General features: G+C 34.9%; 1 long non-coding RNA gene across 1 annotated transcript in view; it reads right to left on the bottom strand.

Moving 5' to 3' along the window:
- Positions 1 to 4,333: 4,333 nt before the first annotated feature.
- LOC141424792 (uncharacterized) overlaps positions 4,334 to 20,152 on the bottom strand; it is a 53,364-nt gene continuing 37,545 nt past the window's right edge. The window contains exons 3-5 of the long non-coding RNA XR_012449701.1: positions 13,110 to 13,177; positions 7,699 to 7,965; positions 4,334 to 5,305 (exon numbers count right to left, since the gene is read on the bottom strand). This is a non-coding gene — a long non-coding RNA (uncharacterized lncRNA). The remainder of the gene's footprint in view (positions 5,306 to 7,698; positions 7,966 to 13,109; positions 13,178 to 20,152) is intronic.

Raw genomic sequence — 20,152 nt, 5'->3', positions numbered from 1 at the left:
ATCAGACTCACAAAGGTGATAATGGTGACCTGGTCACACCTGTGGCCATGCTTTTAGCAGTTCAGATTAAAATAAATGTGTACTATACTATGAGAACCTCATACAAGTAGATAAGAAGTGTTCCTAATTAGATTTTACAAATATAAACATTAAAGCTATTAATTTTAAACCATATCTAAAACAATGATCTGTCCTTTAATGTAAATTAGTTTTAAAGTAAACGTTTTACTTCGTTACTTGAAGACTTATTTAATGTATTTCTTTCAAATCCTAATTTGAGATAATCATTTCAATTTCATTCATGGTAATGATGGATTATCTGCTCTTTTGGAGCAAAGAAAATGTAAATATGGGAATTTAATGAATACTATTCTTTAAGTAGTTCTAGGAAAAAGACCATTACAGCCACACATATGTGTAAAATGAATCATAGCCCTAATAACTGCTGGGAATAAACAGTTTGACTCCTTTAATAAAAGAAATTACATTGAATTTATGAATGAACTAAGTCACTGGGAGTCCTTGAATTCTGCCATCCTGGAATAGAATTATGTGAAGAAAATAACAGAAAGGTTCATTTGATATGATTTGCTGTTCACTGTGCTCACTGAGGAATGACCCCCACTACCAAAGTTTATGTTGAAAATGATCAGTTTGTTTTCCTTTCAGTTGTAGAAGAAATACTTCTCTTGCCTATACCTCTATGGATAGTACTGAACCCCCAAAGCATCCCTGGGGAACATCAGGTATACAATATATGAACCTGTCATTATGAAATGAACACATTATTTAAAATACATTTAAAGCAACTCACAGGTTGGAAGTTGCCTGATATTTCAGTATACTTTTCAGTTCATGTATTTTTTATTCTGCCATGTAATTTTATTTTCATTTTTACTTTAGTGTTTTGATGTCTGCAGCAATGAACAGTTTCTTTACTTCTTTCCCAGAAATTCATCTCCCAAGGTGACATGAGCACAAAGACCTTATGTTCTGTGTTGGGAAATATTTTGTGTCTTTAGAATAAAAACTTTCATTAGAGTTAGTCAATGCATCATAGATATTATCCTTCCTGACAAGAGGAACACAGAAGTGCAGACACCGTTGGGCTATGGTTCTCAATGGAAAAATAAAGCTTTTCAAAATGTTAGTCATTGCCATGGTGGATGTTTCTTTAAGTCATTTTTACAACCTGTGTTGATGGATTCTAAGAAGCTGTATTACATTATTTTTTCCGTAGCCTACTACTAAAATCATATTCATAATATTAACAACCCAGCATGAGGACTATGTACCAACATTATGAACCAGAAAGTAATTTATATATTTAACACTCAAAACAGTACTGCAAAGTAGAAATTATTCTCTCATATTGGAAAGAAAGAACAGGCTCAGAAAGAATATAAATTGCCCACATCACAAAATTAGCAAGTGGTAGAGTCAGAATGCAAACAAGATCTGCCTACTTACTAAATCAGTAATGTTTTCTCTATAGATTGGCATTAACAATCTTTAAGTTTCAGGTGACATGAATTCAACTTTGTATTATTACCTATAAAGTAAGTGGGTATGACTTGTGAGTGTGATTGTCATTATAGAAAACTTTGCCTGCAGCCTCATGAACAAAGGAACATGGTCATCTACCTAGGCTTAATGGGGGCTTTTAAATGAATTCTGTATAACTGTTCTGTGTTACACAGATTTGTATTTCAAGCTCTCCCGCTTAGCCTGAGACCAGCTTTTGATAGTAAAGAACTTCTTGAAAAATTTAACCTTAGATACTGAACACCTGACAAAATTGTGAGACACTAGCTAACAAAAGTAGCTAAGGTCTTAACTAAATCCCCTAATAGTCAACAAAATGAAAACAGCTGCTCCTATGTGTATTAAGCTTGATCATTATAATTCTGTGATGAAAATGTGATCACTGTTTTCCAGTTAAAGAAAGAAAGAAACAGTTAAATATTTTACCAAAGGTCATATTGTTTGTGGAGGATTTTTGATTCATCTCAGTCTTCTTGACCTGGAGTCTATATGCTTAAACATTATTGTAGAGTGCTGTGAACAATTGGCCTTTTCTATCCTGCCCTCTGTTGTCTAGAGATGTGACCCATCTCCCTATTTCTTAAGACTAGCTCTTACAGATTCTAGAACTAATCATGCTTCTTTTCCCTTATCACACCAAAGGCAATATTAACATAGTAGCTGAGGTAAAGGAGCTCATACCAAGGCAATGGCATACTCAACCTGTAACATTTTCTATAGTTAAATAGGTAGGCCAAGGTGTTTTGTTTCTTTGAAAAAAAATCACCTCACTCCAGTCAGCATGGCAGCCATCAGTAACACAAACAACAACAAATGGTGGTGGGAATGTGTGAGGGGGAGAAGGAACAACAATTATCCACTGCTGGTGGGAATATAAATCAGTGCAACCACTATGGAAAACAGTACGGAGGGTCCTCAAAAAATTAAAGGTAGAACTGCTATACAATCCAGAAATTCCACTCCTGAGTTTATACACAAAGGAATGTAAGCCTAGATACAATAGAACCACTTGCACACCCATGTTTATTGCAGCACTATTCACAAGAGCCAAGCTACAGAAACAGCCCAGATGCCCTACAACTGATTAATGGATTAAGAAAATGTGGTATATATAAATGATGGAGCATTACTTAGCCATAAAGAAGAATGAAATTGTATTGCTTGCAGGAAAATGAATGAAACTGGATATCGTCCTGTTAAGTAAAGCAAGCCAGGATTAGAAGGACAAAGGTCACTTGTGCATATTTTCCTTCATATGCAGAAGCTAGATCTAAAAGATAAATTTATACATGATTACGTATATATATACATACATACATATATGTGTTATATAAATATATACATATATATGTGAAAGAGAGAGAATATGATTGTAGAGCAAAGTGGGTCTCTCTGTGGGAACTAAGGGGAGAAAGGTGAGGAAAAGAGAATGGTAGTGAACAATATGAAAATTCATTGTATCTGTATAATATTGTAACTGAGGCAGAATGGACAAAGAAACAAGGAATTCATATTATTTGAATAAATATTAAAAGAGCCAAACTCAGACACTAGAACAGGAAAGCAAAAACTGAAAAACCAGAGTAGCTAGCCCCCTCCCATACACTTTCAGCTGTTAAGTAACAAGAACAAGGAGACCTCAAGGGGCTAACTGTATCTGCCTTCCTCTTTGAGATATTAATGGGCTGCAAGAATCCAAGATGTTTCTTTCTTCCATCCCCTCACTTCTGCCTACTTTATCCTGCTATACTTAAATAAAGCCTTGGTAAAACTTCTACCTTGTGAGACTCCTTTTTTTTAGACACCTCAAAATGCTTTTCAAATGTGTGGTTCTCAAGGACCTGTGATTTTGCATGGGAAATGGGAAGCTGGGGAAACCCTCTTACCTTTGTCCAGTGACATAGAGAAATGCATTGAAAGCTGATGAATAATAGGGGAGCAGCAGATAGAGATAGAGTAAGTGATAGAAGGGTTTAATATGATTAAAGTACAATACATACATGTATATGTGTGAAATACCAAGGTGAAACTCCCTTGAACAATCGATATACACTTAAAAAATGAAGGACAGGAAGGTAAAACAGGACCTATCTGGGGGTGGTTACTAGTGGGAGTGTAAACAGAGAGTGAAGAAGGGTGAATATGGTCAATGCTCTTTGCATATGTGAATGAAAATAGAACAGTGAAACCTGTTAAAATACTTCTAAGAAAGCAGGTAGGGGATATGAGGGAGAATGATGGAGGGGGTAAAATTAATTAAAATACATTGTAACCACATATATAAATGTCACAATGAACATCCCCTGTACACTAATATATACTAATTAAAAATCTAGTGAATTTTAATTGAAAGTATAATAAATATAACTTTGACTTAAATGTCACCATCTATGAGTACTAATATACCTTCTCATCTTCTACATCCTCACACAGAACCTTAAGGATTTCTATACCTATCCCAAATCAGCTACCACTTCTGCCTATAGATTATTTTATACTTGATCTGAAAACTAAATTTTAAAAATAATTCTTAAGATTCTTTTTTTTTTTTTTGCTTTTCCTGGAAGGCAATGATGATTAACTTGATTGCTTAAAAATGGCTTATATATGAAGGAGAATAAACCTTATTATAATAGCTAATATTTATTGACACAAATTTCATATTCTTAAGATTAGAGAGTTTAATTATTTCATTCATTCATATGATAACCCTTAAAAAAAGCTACCTACTTTATTTCAGATTTACTAGGAAAAAAACAAAAAAAAAGCAGGAGCTAAGAGAGGCTAAGAAAGTTAGTCCTGGATGTACACCTTGATCTGGCTCTCTGTATTTGACTTTTAAACATTGTACTATACCTTTGTATCTCAAAGTTGCCATTAAAAACAAACAAAATAAACACCACACCAGAAACTTATAAGAAAAAGTCTTCTCACTTTCTAATTTAATAATACTATAATAACCCCAAAAATGCCATTGAACAAAAAGGGAAGAAAGTAAATCAACTGCCCAGAAGCCAACTCATTTTCTGAAGATCAATAAATGGCAGCACTTTACACTTTTGTGGTATTAGTAAGATATATACTTATTTATGTTTCAAACAGAATTTTTCAATGTTTGATATATGGGTAAACATTGTAGTGTGTGCTACCAATTTATTTTACGTGAGTTACAAATAAGAGAGGAAATAGGAAATAGGAAAATTAGAACAGTCTTAAATCTTCTTTTTGTGGAAATTAAAAATGCTAAATTCCAGCAACTAAGGTACAATTAATACAGATAAAAAATATACATAGAAGTCACTTTTTTCTACTCCAAGTAATTTATTTCTACTTGTGGAAATGAGTCAAAAATATGTTTGGTCACATTGCTCAAAACTTCACAATTATAATTTTATTTATTTGAAAAGATTCACTTGAAGAATATATAATACAAGCTTGCTATCACTTTAGCATAAGCTACTTTATCATCCTATAATATTCCAATAAGTTAGTGAGGATAAGAACATTGCTAGAGTAAACTGGAGACATGTTTGTGGGCTTTGGTGGACTGGCCAGATTGGTGTCGCAAGGCATGCGTAGAGGACAGAGCCAAAGGCTCCTGAAGAGCCATAGAGCAGCTGGTGAGCATTAGCATCTGTTGGTTTTCTTTTTCTTTGTCTTTTCTTTTTTTCTGGTGGTAGTGGAATTTGAACTTCTTGCCTCATGCTTGCTAGGGAGGTGCTCTACCACTTCAGCCATTCCTCTAGCCAGAGCGTTAGATCTGAAATGCAAGAGCATGCCAGCTTAGCTCTAGATAAACTCAGTGAAATATAGTCAAGCATGTGATTATTTTCCCAACATGATAACATGTTAATAGAAGTGACAGAATATTGGTAGGAAAGGATAAGTCTCTAAAATGCTTACAAATGCCTTGTTGACACTGTAAAGTTCAATAAGAGGTACTGAAACTGGAACTCTGGGGTAGAGGCCTAGTACAGGAGTTCCAACATGTCAAGTCTAGTCATTCTCCCCAATGAACAATGAAAATGAAAAGTAGTGATGAATTGAAGAGAAAGATTTCTTTAACTTGGCAGCTATGCACAGAAAGAGGGACAGTAAATATTTCAGCCCATCTTTGGGGAACTTTCTGATTTAGTTTTAACTAGAAGAATTGTGGTAAGGAGTGAGAGGTATGCAAAATTAAGCAGTTCTGATCAAAGTGTGGTGTGGTTGACCATTATCTCATTTCTGGTCCTGAAAAAAAGTCCTTGTTGTTTGAGGTGACAATACCATTCCCAAGAGGACTGCTTCTACTTGGGCTGATCTCATTATGGGGTAATGAACGGCTATGCTATTCCTGAAATCCAAGGTGACTGCAGGTTTAGAACAATGATGGGAGACTTACAGTTGCCTACTGGGGGCACGGAACAGGATGTTGTAAGAACTAACTGTAAAATGCTCTTATCTTTGAACCTTTTGCCTGGAAGAGGGATGAGATAGGTTAGGTATCACCAGGTTTTAGACAGACACTCGATGAGTGATTAACATGCCTGCATGTTAGAGTTAAGCAGGAGTCTGACACAAAACTTTTAGGCAAAGGAGACAGATGTACAGGATTTTTTTTTATCCTGCTTTTAGTTAACTTGTGGACTGAAGAGAAGAGTCAGTACTTTTTAGCCAAAGCAGTTTCTAAGTATCTGTTATAATACAAAGACCAAAGAAATGCATTTTCAGAGATTACAATATTTTTATAATTTAGTACATTAATTATGTACAGAAATGTAAAATTTCATTGAGTGCCCACTCTGTGGGCTCAGTGCCACAGATATGCTCAGCATTTTATTTGTAAATTATCTCACCTAAAACTCATTTCACCCCTCTGACCTAAATACTTTTACATTTAACACAAGAGATACAGGTGACAAGTTGAGATACAAGTGGATTAAGCAACATGTCCAAGTACACACAGCTGCTAAGTGATATAACCCAAATTCAAACTTGGTACTAGGTGAAAAAGCTTGCTATTAATTGATACACACATGCACACATATATCAGAAATGTGTGCTAATCCTGTTGGTCAATAATGCAAAAATTAATTATTGGATAAAATCTTTGACTTATTTTAGTTTGAAGCTTATCCCATGAAACTGTAATTCTGATGTTTAAACACTGAATATATAGGATAAATTATTGGTATCTGCTTTAATATCACCTGTTCGTAAATATTCCTTTAATAAAAATAATTTATTTTGAATCTGGGACTGCTCTCAGCATATTTTATCAATCCTTTCAAATCATTGCTACGGTAAGAGTGGATGCATTTAATAGATGAATCAGCTCTGCCCCAGAGTATTTGCATAATATATCTATATTTTTACATGACCAATGAGTAAGGGGCTAAGTTTTAATGCCATTTGACTAACAGTGGTCATTTCATTCTATGAATGTTCCAGAGTAGCCATGGCAAAGTGCTAACACATAATTAGACAATGCACAGTTTCCAGCATCAACTATAGTCTTATCTTACTCCGGGAGTGAATAAAATACATTATAAAAACTCACTAATATTATAATCTGAAAAATACAAAGAGAGTAAGTCACAGGAAAGTATTACAAAGTTTTCCAAAGCAGGCTTCTGTTGTGGCTTCCAGATTAATGCAATTGCATATTCAAACCAGTGTTTTTCCACAGACAGATTTTTCTGTGTAAACAGAAACAAGCTTAATTTAAGGAGGTACAAAGGATGGTAGAGCATTTTCTGTTCACTGCAGAGGTTGGGTGCTATTTGTTATTGTAGTAAAACTTTGTAAGCCTGCTCTGAGTATCTGTGGAATTTATTTATAATAATGAGACTAGATACTTTACCATCTGCTGTGAATGTTTCCTAGGAGATTTAGTTACTCAAGTTCCCTATTTTCTATAGTTTATTTCTATTCTATGACTGTTCATCTTTTGAAATCATTTTAACAATCCAATCTGTTTAATTTGTCTTGTCTGAGGAAACATTAGCTAGACAACAAATCTAACAATTTAATCTAACAGGCCTTGGGTGGTATGTCTTAATGTGCTACTGAAGGAGAAAAGAAATTGATTCTGGTTTTTAGGGATAAAAAGAAAGGGCTGGATCACAATAACTACCTTAGCATTGGAGCAAAGTGAGAGAAAGCATTTACCTGGAGTCCCGATCATCCACATGGTGAAGTCAGGACAAATGTCTCTTCTTGATAATGGATGAATGAATGAATGAATGAATGGATCAATCAATCAGTCAGTGAATCAATAAATGAACAAAGTCCTATCTGTGGATAACCAAATTGGAAACCCATAGTCAGTTTGCAAGCTCCTTGAGGGTTTGGTCACAACTTCATTATCTCGCTGAGATCTCCATATAAACTCAATTCAGTGACTTTCCCATGCGTTGTTGTAATGTCCTTAATACCCTGGTCAAAATAAAAAAACAAAACAAAAATAAACAAACAACCACAAAAGACCACAAGGAAATTTTTGTTCTGGTGATGGTATCACAGATATCCTTACAACATATCCACTAAATGTATACTTTTTTGCATCAATTTTATCTTTGTAAACCTTTTTAAAAAAGTGGAATATATAAAACTGAAAGAAAATCTTAATAAAGCACTTAAGAAGCAACAGAATTTTTCTTCTCCATTCCAAGTGCTAAATTTAAAATTTCGATTAGGGCTTTATTTTAGACAGAAAAATTTTTGTTGTCATTGTTTAACAAAACCCAGAGCTACTTAAAAATCTGTACGTTTTTCTTCATAAAGGCAGAAACTTTCATGCATAATCTTCTTTAGAAATGGAAAACCCTGCAAAAAACAATGCATGAGGGTTTTCTTTGTTGTTGTTTCTGTTTTTGGTTATTTATACATGCATTAGCAGCATTTTGTTTTTAGCCTTGGAAATAATCATAACTAGGCACTCAGAGAGTATTTGGTTAGGCCCTTAGAAATGACTTGAGTATAAGTAAGCCATGTACTTACATAGGGTTTGAAGTCTACTGTAGCACTGTGTTGCTGCTTTGAAAAATATGTGTAGTTCAACTACATATTGTTGCAGTAATTCATGGTCATAGGAAAATTGGTCAAAGGTTTTGACAAGTTTGAGGCAGAAAAGGAAATAAAGGTCATACATTGTACTGCAAGTCAACTATTATAAATTGAATTTCTTACAAGTCAGCTCCTGAGATACCACAGCTTTTTGCCTTCATTTTCTGCACTTTCAGTGACATTGAGGTCTTTTATTGCTTTCTCCCTTCCATCGTGTCTGCTTCCTTCACACTGCTGAACTTGTGCCTCCCCCACCTCTTCCTTCTGTCTCTCTCATTTTAATACCCTGATGCAGCAGCAATGGATGGTGGAATGTGTTTCATTCACCTCTCAAGGCAGTCAGAATTCCACTTGAGTTCATGTAGCATCTGTTATCACAAGGTTAAAATCGCAGAAAGTGCTCAATTCTATTCCTGTTAGCCAAAGGACAATAGAGGTGGCTTTTCATATTTCTGTATAGAGTGCTGCTTCAGAGAAAGGACATCTTTGTAGCCATTAATCCTGAGTAAAAGGTCTTGGTTCCTACTGTTGTTCTACTCTTAGCCAGTACCTTTCTTACAGTGTTTTATTTAAGCTCTTATGTCCTGTGTTCATCTCAATTCTGCCCACTTCATAAAGCAAAATAAATTCTCCTCCTAGTTCTAGTAGTTGCAGTATAATAGTAAGAACTCTAGGAACCAAAGTTAGTTTGGACAATATCTAACAAATGGCAATAAGTTCTACCCAAAATTCTAGCTCAAAATAGGGATGTGAATCTTGCACACTCGTAAAGTCTGAGTGTTTATTTAAAATGTAGGAAAAAATAACCGAAAACTGTTATGCATTGGCCAGTGTTCATCTTATCTGGATGACCACAGCAAGAGTAATTGTGGATGTTAGAGTAAGGAACTGTGCTCCTTCCCTAAAAATATCAATTCTTTATGGAATTATGATACAAATCCCAAAGCAAGAATAAATGTCTACTGAATATTATTACTTTTCTTTGATGATATTCATCCTAAATGAATTATTATTTCAAAGTAATGAAAGGAGATAGTTGGAAGATTTATGAAACCCTATGGAGCAGGCATTTCTAATCAGAATACTGTTTATAGAAGAAAAGGTTTCTCTCTCAAGCGTTTATGCATCTGACATATCACATTGAGTAGAGTCTTTCTCTGTTCCTCCATTTTGTTAAAGAGAAAGCAAGGACAATGGTATTAAGGAAAGAAAAATAAAATGAGTCTTAATTGAGTTAAATAGGCCATCAGAGGTTATTTGCACAGATATACCCATTAAATTATTGGACAGTCCGGCCAACTTGATCAATGTGAAGCAAAGAAGGTGTAGAAGACACAAGGTTCTAATGAAGATTCTTATATTCTTTTCCCATTGCTTTGCATAACTGTGTATTATCCCCAACCCTTCACTTTCCCTAGTCACAAGAACTGATGTAAGACACAGGGTTGGAAGGGCCAATGACAAGAACGCTGACAAAAGTATTCTATGAAAGAAAATGAGTCATATTTTGGAAGGCAAAATACTTATTTGTGTCTTATTTCTTACATTTTTATGTTGGCAGACTTTTCTACTGTTTTAGAAGAATCGAGAGGTAGAAAATTAATACTTTGTGAAAGTGTAGGTGAATTTAAATCAATTTAGTAAATACATATTGAATCTGCCAAACATGGTAATGGATAAAGAAAATTTATACAATATGGGTTTATCCTCAATGAACTTAATCTCGTTCCAAGAAGTCTGTGACAACAGTCTCTCAAAAGAGACTGTGATGGTTTTCACTCCGAAATCCAATATAATAATTGCACATTGAGGAATTAAGAAGAAAATATGAAATAAAAATTAGAACTTTATTTGATATGAAACTTTACTGGGCAAATTTCTCGACAGCAGGCAGTATAAAGAATTTCAATGAATATAACTCAATTAGAATGTGGTTGATATAATTACCATATGCTCTTGCAATATACTGCACTTAGATTAAAATTCTAAAGGAAACCATAAATAATGTAAATAATATATTTAAACAAATAGTTTGGAGTAACAAAACTAATCACACAACACACATCTATACAAAATATGGATTGTTAAGATTTTGTGTGTGTGTGTGTGTGTGTGTGTGTGTGTGAAACAGGGATAGAGAAAACACAAATTAATTTGGAAATTTGGATTTCTGTAGGGATAGAGGACTTAAAACACCCCAAAACAATTCCCTAACTTGTAATAGACCAAATTGTACATATAGAATAAATGTATGAATTTATAAGCATGCACAGAACATGGCACAAGCATACATGCCTTTGCAGATAGATAGGTAGATAGGTGATAGAAAGAAAGATAGATAGATAGATAGACAGATAGATCAGTTCTACAGTAACTAAAATTATTTTAAAAAATAGAACATGAAAGCATAGGGTATAGAGAAGGTTTTTAATAAAACTCATTCTATCAGAAATAAAGGCAGAGAAACAATCATGGGAGCATGCAGCTACCAGAGTTGAAAGTTGCTTCAATTTATAAATTTTCAAAGCCAAAAGGCTGTTCTTCAAGAGGTTAAGTACTCTCAAATACCACGTAACCTCATCTTAGAGTGGCATAGCATCCCTCCTGGTCAAACAGACCAATCCAGGGAGAGGACTACACAAATGCATACAGGGCAGGATAGGGTGATCATAAGGACCTACTTTAGAGGCCAATAACCACCATCTGCTCTCTGACTCTCAGTGGTTCATACCCCAATAACTATATGTTAAAATACCCTAAAGACTTACCCCATTATATCATTAACTTAGAGTGGAGAATCTTGTCACTTAAATTAGTTCTAGCTGCATATATCTGTGGGGAGCAGATTATGAGAAGCCTATGAGAATTTGACATAAGCACAGTTATGCCCAATAATTGGCAGGCTGAGTTTGGCAAGTCCCCAGCCACAAATGCAGCACAGCTGCTTTTCCTAAATTGTTTATGTTCAGAGAAGCAGGAATGCAGGTTTCTCTTGTTACAATGTCATGCCCCTCCCCAAGAACTGTCACTCCACCTCTTTGTTGGATACTTTATCCACTGGATATAAAAGACTGGCTGAAGGAGGACACAGGCTTTTTGAAAGGGGATTTTGATTGGCTGCCAGTGCCATTGCCACTGGCTGGTGTGTCTCCTCCAGAACAGTTTTTTGCACTGAGAACTTTATATGTAGGCTTTAGAAAAGCTAAGCTAAAGAAAAGCTGAAGAGAACATGGGACAGTGCAGGTCTAAGGACCGAGACTTTAAGAGTTATGCTAATGCAGTTTTTAGATGCAGCTGCTGTTGTTTATAAGCCTGAGCACTGAGACTTTAAGAAAGTTAAAGAGAGAACATGGGACAGTGCAAGTCTGAGGGCAAAGACTCTAAGCGAGATTATGCTAAAGAAAATCTAAAGAAAACATGGGACAGTGTGACTCTAAGGAAAGAGACTTTAAAGAACACAAAAGAAGACATTAGAAGCACAGTTTTAAAGAATTGTAAAGGAGTAAGACCTTAAAAAATAAAGATAGGGAAAAGAAGCAAAGTAAAAGAAGAGTTATTTGAGAAAAGAAGCAACAAGGCTGTTGTGAGTCTCCATCTGAGCGCCGAGCACACCTGGCCCCAGCTTTATGCATGTTTCTTTATCATTTGTCCTTTCTGCATCTTCTGTCATCCCCAGTTAGGCCAGTTAGACTCAGTAGTAATGGAGGGAGAGAAAGCTCAAACCGTGTACCCTCCCTAAGTATAGTTTGGTAATTGCAACTCCTTATATACAGTTTCTATCCATCTGAAGTCCTGTGAAACTAAAGAGATAAGTTATCTGCCTCTTGGCAGATCTGCCAAGATACATATTTTATGGTATATGTGTATACCATAAAATGGTGATAGAGCAGTGTAATAATGAGCCTAGGAATTACCATTCAATATGGGAGAATGGAATGTATGCAGAAGTCATAAAATCCATGGAAATTCTGAAATTCAGTGAATGCTGGAATTTTTAAATGAGCACTTAATCCTATTCTTTCCATGATAAACCCATATTTTGTGATTTCATTTACTGAACTTTTGGTATTCTTTGAATTATCTCCCCATTTTCTTAAAAGTAAGCACACATTTAAGTCATAGTAGTCTGCTGATCCTGCTACCCTCATAAAGGAGTTTGGGGGCTCATTTTGAACTGCCTCTGTCACTTTAAGTCTAAATTGTGAATATTTTTACATCCCTAATTTTCTTTAAAGCTTCATAAGTTTACCGTGAGTTTCATTGGAATTGCCTCTATTATACAAAGGCTAGTGGACTAATGTTTTAAGAAAAAAGCTCTTCTATACCTCGAACTTTTATTGACAAGGCTGTGAAACAATGCCCTAAGCTTCCTACAGACTCTATTCTTTGAAGGTATCTGTGTATCACATATTTGATATTTTAGAAGACTTTTGTATAAACTAATTGTATTCTAAAGCTCCATTTTTTGATCTCTCTGCAAGTTAGTCAAATTTGGCATCATCTTTGGACCATACTTTCCTGCCAGTGCCTTGGATTCAAATTTTGCTTGAAGGTCATTTTTAGTTTCAGCATCATTTGCCATCTAAGGAGTCAGAATTAAAAACTGTTCAGTTCATTATAATTTTTAAATTTATTTTTATGTAAAAGGCAGAAATATGCAAGTAAACATGAAAGATAAATCTTTTGAAATCACAAAATATTTTAACCAAAATAAGTCCTATGGTTTTGTAGCATAACTAAGGTAAATTGGAAAGGAAATTATAAATGTATGAAAATTAATAATAATAATGAAAAAAGAAGAATGAAGAAGAAGAATGAGGAGGAGGAGGAGAAGGAGAAGGAGGAAAACAAGACAGAGCTGAGACAGAACCAGGAACTAAGGCAGAAAAGTTACTAGACTAGCAAGGAATTCAATCAACTATTCAAGAATGAATAGACAAGCTGGGCACCAGTGTTCACACCTGTAATACTAGCTATTCAAGGGGGCAGAGATCAGGAGGATTTTGGTTCAAAGCCAGCCCAGGCAAATAGTTCATGAGACCTTATCTCGAAAATACCTAATACACAAAAAATACAGGGTTGGTGGAGTGGCTCAAGGTGTAGACCCTGAGTTCAAGCCCCAGAACCACAGAAAAAAAAAAATGAACAGACCTACATCTCTTCCATCACCTCCCTTCTCTCTTATTCTCTCTTTTATGTTAACTGAGATACAATGCCTCTAGATGAGTAATTCAGTATGAAAATAGAAAGTGCCTGAATTTTGTAAATCCATGCCCGGAGGAATACCTCAATGTAAGAACAGAAAGAACAGATACCCATGTTTCAAGTCTCTGATTGCAAGGCCAACTCAGACCCATTGTCTCCCTGCTTGGCTTAGGTGATTATACAACCATGTAACCATTTTGAACTGGAAAATCCCAGCCCAATGAGGGGTCACAAGTACCCCTGGGATGAAGACCACTCACTGAGCCTTAGCTCCCCACTAACTGCTTTTTAGAAGGTGCTATTTTATTCTCCCTTTTCCTTTTCTTCCGACTTTGTCCTCTTACACTAAATGGACTTAGCTGCTCTAGTACTTCATGTACCTCCTTCATGGATTGCTTTGAAATTTTTTTCATCACTACTACAAATTCTTAGGTTTTAAGTGGGTGTTTGGAAAATCCTTCTGTTGAGGAAATCTCCTCTTTTCTGCATACTCCCCGGTGACAGTTTCCTTAGGTCATCTATAGTTCCTATTTTGAAAGTTCAATCCCCAAGGCAACAGGTGGGAAATATACATATTGTATGAGAGAAAGTGATTATGAGATAATAGTGAATTGTTTCACACAATGATGGAGAGTGAGAAGGATCAAGGTCTGGAGAGATGCAGGAAAGTGGAGGTGTAGTTTTATTCTGTGTTCAAAAGTCTGAGAACCAAGAGAGTTGATGGTGTAAGTTTAGTACAAAGGATTCTGAGTCTGTAAGCAAGGTCAAGATGATAGCCAACATCATACTTAATGGGGAAAACTGAAACAATTTCCCCTAAAGTCAGGAATGAGACAAGGGTGCCCCTCTCCCCACTCCTACTCAACATAGACCTGGAATTCCTCATCAGAGCAATAAGGCAAGAAGAAGAAATAAAAGGAATACAAATAGGGAAAGAAATAGTCAAAGAATCCCTACTTACAGATGACATAATCTTATATCTCAAGGACCCAAAAACAACTCCTAGACACTATAAACAGCTTCAGCAATGTAGCAGGTTACAAAGTCAACTTATAAAAATCAGTAAACTTTCTATATACGAACAGTGAACAAACAATGAATGTATATACATGTACGTAAATGTAAAAATGATAAGATAAAAAAGAACTACTGTCTAGAATGTTAGAATGTGTAAAGAACACTAAAAACTCAACAACTTAAAAAAATTAAGCAAAAACAAAAAACAAAAACTTCAGCTGTAGCATACCTCTGCATGGGTTATGCTTTATATCTCACTTTTAGGAACTGCTATGATTTAAATCTATAATTATATTATAGATTCAACACTAATAAGCTGTAGAATGAAAGAAGGGGGCAGAATGTATTGAGAACAATTAGTTGACAACTGTAACTGAGGTCATTACAGTTTCCTCAGATAATTCAGTGTTAGTCACCTTTGGCTAGAGCATAGATGCAGCTCCCACTACAAAAGAGTAATGGTGAATGGTCAATCTTGGGAGGAGTCCTTTGAGCTAAATAACAAAAAGGAGTTATCCCTGTAATGATCTGAGAGCATTCCAGATAAATTAAGAGTATATGCAAAGACCTTTTACTGGAAGAGAGATTGGCATATTTTATTAAAAGAAGGTTCAGATGTACTTTCTTTTGTATACATGTCTTAGATATGGAGTTAAAATAAGAATCTTTATCCAAGAGAAAAACCTACCTTATAATTTGGTAAAATTTATAATTTTAATTTAAAATCACTTGGAATTCTCAAATATTTCTCTCTGCTGTGTAATTATTTTCTTACAGTTTATCTTGATATGTTTCTCCTTTGATTCACTAAAATTTAATGTATATTAATTTCTATACTATTGCTAGAACTGGTACCATGAAAATATTATTCAATTATTCAGCCACATAATCCATATTATATTCTTTACTAGTTTTGTCCATTTTTACAAATGACATGTTCTGACAATGTATCTTCTTTTTAGAGTTGATTTACAAATATTTTGAAAAATAAAAACTCAGATGACTAATACACCACAATGATAACTTTTAGTATGCCCACTTTAATGTTTCTTTTGTGACAATTTCTGAATGTATATGTGTCTGTACTAGAAATATTTTTCTCAAAGAAACAATTGACCTTTTACCATTTAGACTTTATACATACACAACTCTCCTAATCTTAGGTTTTATTATTCTTCCTTCTTCCATCAGACACACAACATAATGTTCCTACTCACAAATAGCCTTGATTCATAAGCAACATTATTTGTTATTTGAAAAAACTGTGATGGAGAGATGTTTTGTAAGAATCTAAAATGGATCAGACCCAAAACTCTGCAGTTAGTACAGGAAAGAGCAGGAAACACTCTGGAACTAATATGTATAGGCAAGGACTTCCTCAATAGAACCCCAGCAGCCCAGCAACTAAGAGAAAGAATGGACAAAATGGACTTCATAAAATTAAAAAGCTTCTGCACAACAAAAGAAATGGTCTCTAAACTAAAGAGACCACCCACAGAGTAGGAGAAAATATTTGCTAGCTATACATCAGATGAAGGACTGGTAACCAGAATATGCAGGGAACTTAAGAAATTAAACTCCCCCAAAATCAATGAACCAATTAAGAAATGGTCAACTGAACTAAACAGAACTTTCTCAAAAGAAGAAATTCAAATGGCCAAAAAACATATGAAACAATGATCACTTTCTCTAGCCATAGCCATCATCAAAGACATCACCAACAACATGTATTGGCGAGGTTGTAGGGAAAAAAAAAACCCTGGCACACTGCTGGTGGAAATGCAAGCTAGTGCACTCACTCTGGAAAAAAATTTGGAGGCCTCTTAAAAATCAAAACATAGATCTGCCATATGATCCAGCAATCCCACTCCTGGGGATATACCCAAAGGAATGTAACATAGGTTACTCCAGAGGCACCTGCACACCCATGTTTATTGCAGCACTATTCACATTAGCCAAGTTATGGAAACAACCAAAATGCCCCACTACTGACGAGTGGATCAAGAAAATGTGGTATTTATACACAATGGAATTTCACTCAGCCATGAAGAAAAATGAAATCTTATCATTTGCAAGTAAATGGATAAAACTGGAGAACATCAGTCTAAGTGAGGTTAGCCAGACTCAGAAAACCCAAAATCATATGTTCTCCCTCATATGTGGTCTTTAGATCTAGGACAAATACAGCAATGTTGTAGGACTTGGGTTACATGACAAGGGGGAGAACATATAAGGGAGGTATGGGGTTAGATAGAAAACCCAAAACATGAAAGCATTTGATGTCTCCACTCCAGAGGAATTAATACAGAAACCTTAAAGCAACAGAGGTCAACATGAGAAGGGGATCAGGAACCAGTGTTAAGATCAGTTAGAGATGAATCAACCTGGGTTGTAACACATTTGTACATGAAAGCAATGCTAGGAATCTCTCTGTATAGCTGTCCTTATCTCAACTAGCAAAAATGCTTTGCCTTTCTTATTATTGCTTATTTTTACTCTTCAATGGAACTGGAGAAAAGGGCAGAACAGGTTCTGCCTGGAAGGGAGAGGGGAGAGGGAAGGAGGGTGGGGGTGGGGGTGGGGGCAGGAGGGAGAAATGACCAAAACAATGTATGCACATGTGAATAAATGAATAACAAAAAAATAAAAGAATCTAAAATGGAATAATAGGGTTGGATGCACATCTTTTTCATTACTCATCTTCAGATACTTGCTCCTGGCTTATCCAGCATTCGATTTCTCTAGTGCAAATTCCAGATAATCACAGACACACACACACACACACACACACACACACAAATGGTTTTCTTTTTAAAGTGCATCAACTGTGTGAGTAAGCAGAAGGTTTATAGCTTTACAATGTTAAAATTGTATATCGATTCATGAGTGTAACTATAAAATTCTAAATTAAAATAGGGACAAAAAAGCCACTAACAGCATTTATGAGCCCATAAAAGTTAAAAATAAATATGGAAAGTTTAATTGCAAATTTGTCTGCAGAACTGTCTTTAGCATACATATTTGTAAGGCTGCTTATGTATTTTCAGATAGATCTGAGATGAAGTGAATCAATCTAACTAGAAAACACAAAACATTTCTCCAACCTGAGCTCATTCAATATTGTACTAGGATGTGTGCAGGTCATGAACTCCTAATATACATGTGTACTACTGGGTATTGAAGTAGAGGAAGAGCTGGTAGATTGGGATTCAGGAAATAAAGAATGGCATTGAAATAACTACACATAATAAGGTTGAGCTTTGTATAAATAGCCATGTCTGGAATAATGACTTGAGAATACAGACTAAGGAAAAGATCATGAAAAAGAACAAGATTTAGTGGTTTTCATTATTTTTAAAAATATTTTAGCACTCTGGTGGTAGGATGCATGTGTGGTCTCCTGTAGAAAATAGAATCAGACATTCAGGATAGGAAAGACATTTTGAGTAGTAAGTTCCTTTGTGATTAGATTTTGAAGGCAATGTAATTCAGTTCAGAGTGCAGAAACCTGAAAGTGAGTCATCAATCTATTTGATTGGTGAAATCCAGTTTTCCTAGTTAGGAAGCTGGAAAACTTAAAAAGAAAGTATTAATTATGACTAATAAAAATTTTAGGAGAGAAGGGGTCTGACTAGAAGACAGTAAACTCCTAGTTTTAGTAAGAGACACTTGTATATTTCATCAGTGATATGAAAAAGCACAATTTTCCCATTTTAGCTGACCAGGGAAAAGAAGTTTAAAATGCATTTTGGTTATTTTTTATTCTTTGTTTTTAAAATTAGAGATGGATCCTGTTTCCAATGTGTTCTTTTCAAGGTATTTTTTCCTGATTTAGGATTCATACCAAAAAGAATTTTCAAAAAGATATCAAAAGAATACTTTCAGCTTCTGAATTTGGGAAAGTCAGATTACACTGAATTAGAGGTATAAAAGATCCTATAGGGGTGAAAAACCTCTTCCTCCACCTCTTAGAATACCTGTGGGTTTAAAGAATTAAAATGACATAACAACAGGAAGAAAGTGTAAAAATATACTCAACACCAGTTTTACATGGTTCACAGGTCCTCATACAGAAACAAAAATCCAAGAACGCAGTTACCTAATTTACTTTTACACTGAATTGGATAAAGATCAGCAAACTTTAAAGATGTGACAAATTTTGTGGGGAGATTTAAAAGATGAGAGTTATTCTAACAAGGCATGTAGAGAATGTTCTTGATTTCCATATCTCCTTAAGAATAGAAATGTTGCATCTTTTAAGCGTATACAGGAAAAGCACTTTTCATCTGGGAGTTCATCTTCTGCTTTTAAGAAACAGCATGAAAGTCAAAGTCTTATGCCTGATGTTTATGAAAGTGTCATTAATTGGCAATCAGAATATATAGTTTAACACTTTCAAGTCAAATATTTTATTAAAATAATTACCTTTTATGATATTAAATTCAAGCTATCAAACTTGAGAGTTAAAAACTGAAGCTACTGGCATAAAACTAAAGTTCTTGAGTTATGTTCTTATGCATAATTAGGACAATTATAATTTCTTGTCTAAACTGGGATTTCTTACAGGCGAGTGAATAAGGAACAGTGGTTTAGCCAGCAATTGGACACTAAAGCAACTGTGTGAATGAAAACCACTTAGACCCTATAGGAAGGCAATTGCCTGCTTTCTGTGTATTTATCCTGCTGGCCTAGTGTGTCTTGAATGTGGAGAATCATTGTGAGTGGAATATGAATATGAAATATATTTAAAAGTCAGTAGCTTCTCTCGTTCACCTTATTATCTGTGTTTTCCCCATCAGGTAGGCATATCACAGCATCATAACAACCAGTCATGCATGTCACCATCATGGCTTTAAACTTTCTCTTTCTCTCTGTTTGATTAGAAGACAGATGTATTTTCACCTGCTTAAAAGAAACACACAGAAACAGAAATCTAAGAAATACTTGGTTGCATATTTCCTTCCTTTAGAAAAGGCTGCCAGTGGGACACTCCCAGAATTTCTACAAGATGAAAAAGCAAATATTTGTATTTCCAAGTATCTGAAATTCGATCACTATCCTACTAGAAACAAATCTCAAGAATATCCTTTAACAGTTAATAACATGAAAATTTTAATCTCTGCTTCTCTGGAGACAGTGAGAAATGGTCTATTCAAAAATTTACATTGATCTCTCAACCAAATATATTCTGACTGATAAAATAGATTTTCTTTTCTCCAGTTAATATAGTCTTCAGTCAAAAGAGATCTGTTGATATGTTAATAGTGAATTTCTATAGTCTGATTGAATTATGCAAACATCAGTTTGTTAATAACAAATATCATCTTTGTGTATT

The sequence above is a fragment of the Castor canadensis genome, chromosome 7, assembly GCF_047511655.1.
Source record: "Castor canadensis chromosome 7, mCasCan1.hap1v2, whole genome shotgun sequence".
Classification (NCBI taxonomy): Eukaryota; Metazoa; Chordata; class Mammalia; order Rodentia; family Castoridae; genus Castor; species Castor canadensis.
The sequence above is the reverse complement of the archived record's forward strand: the minus strand, read 5'-3'. Positions and strand labels throughout refer to the sequence as shown.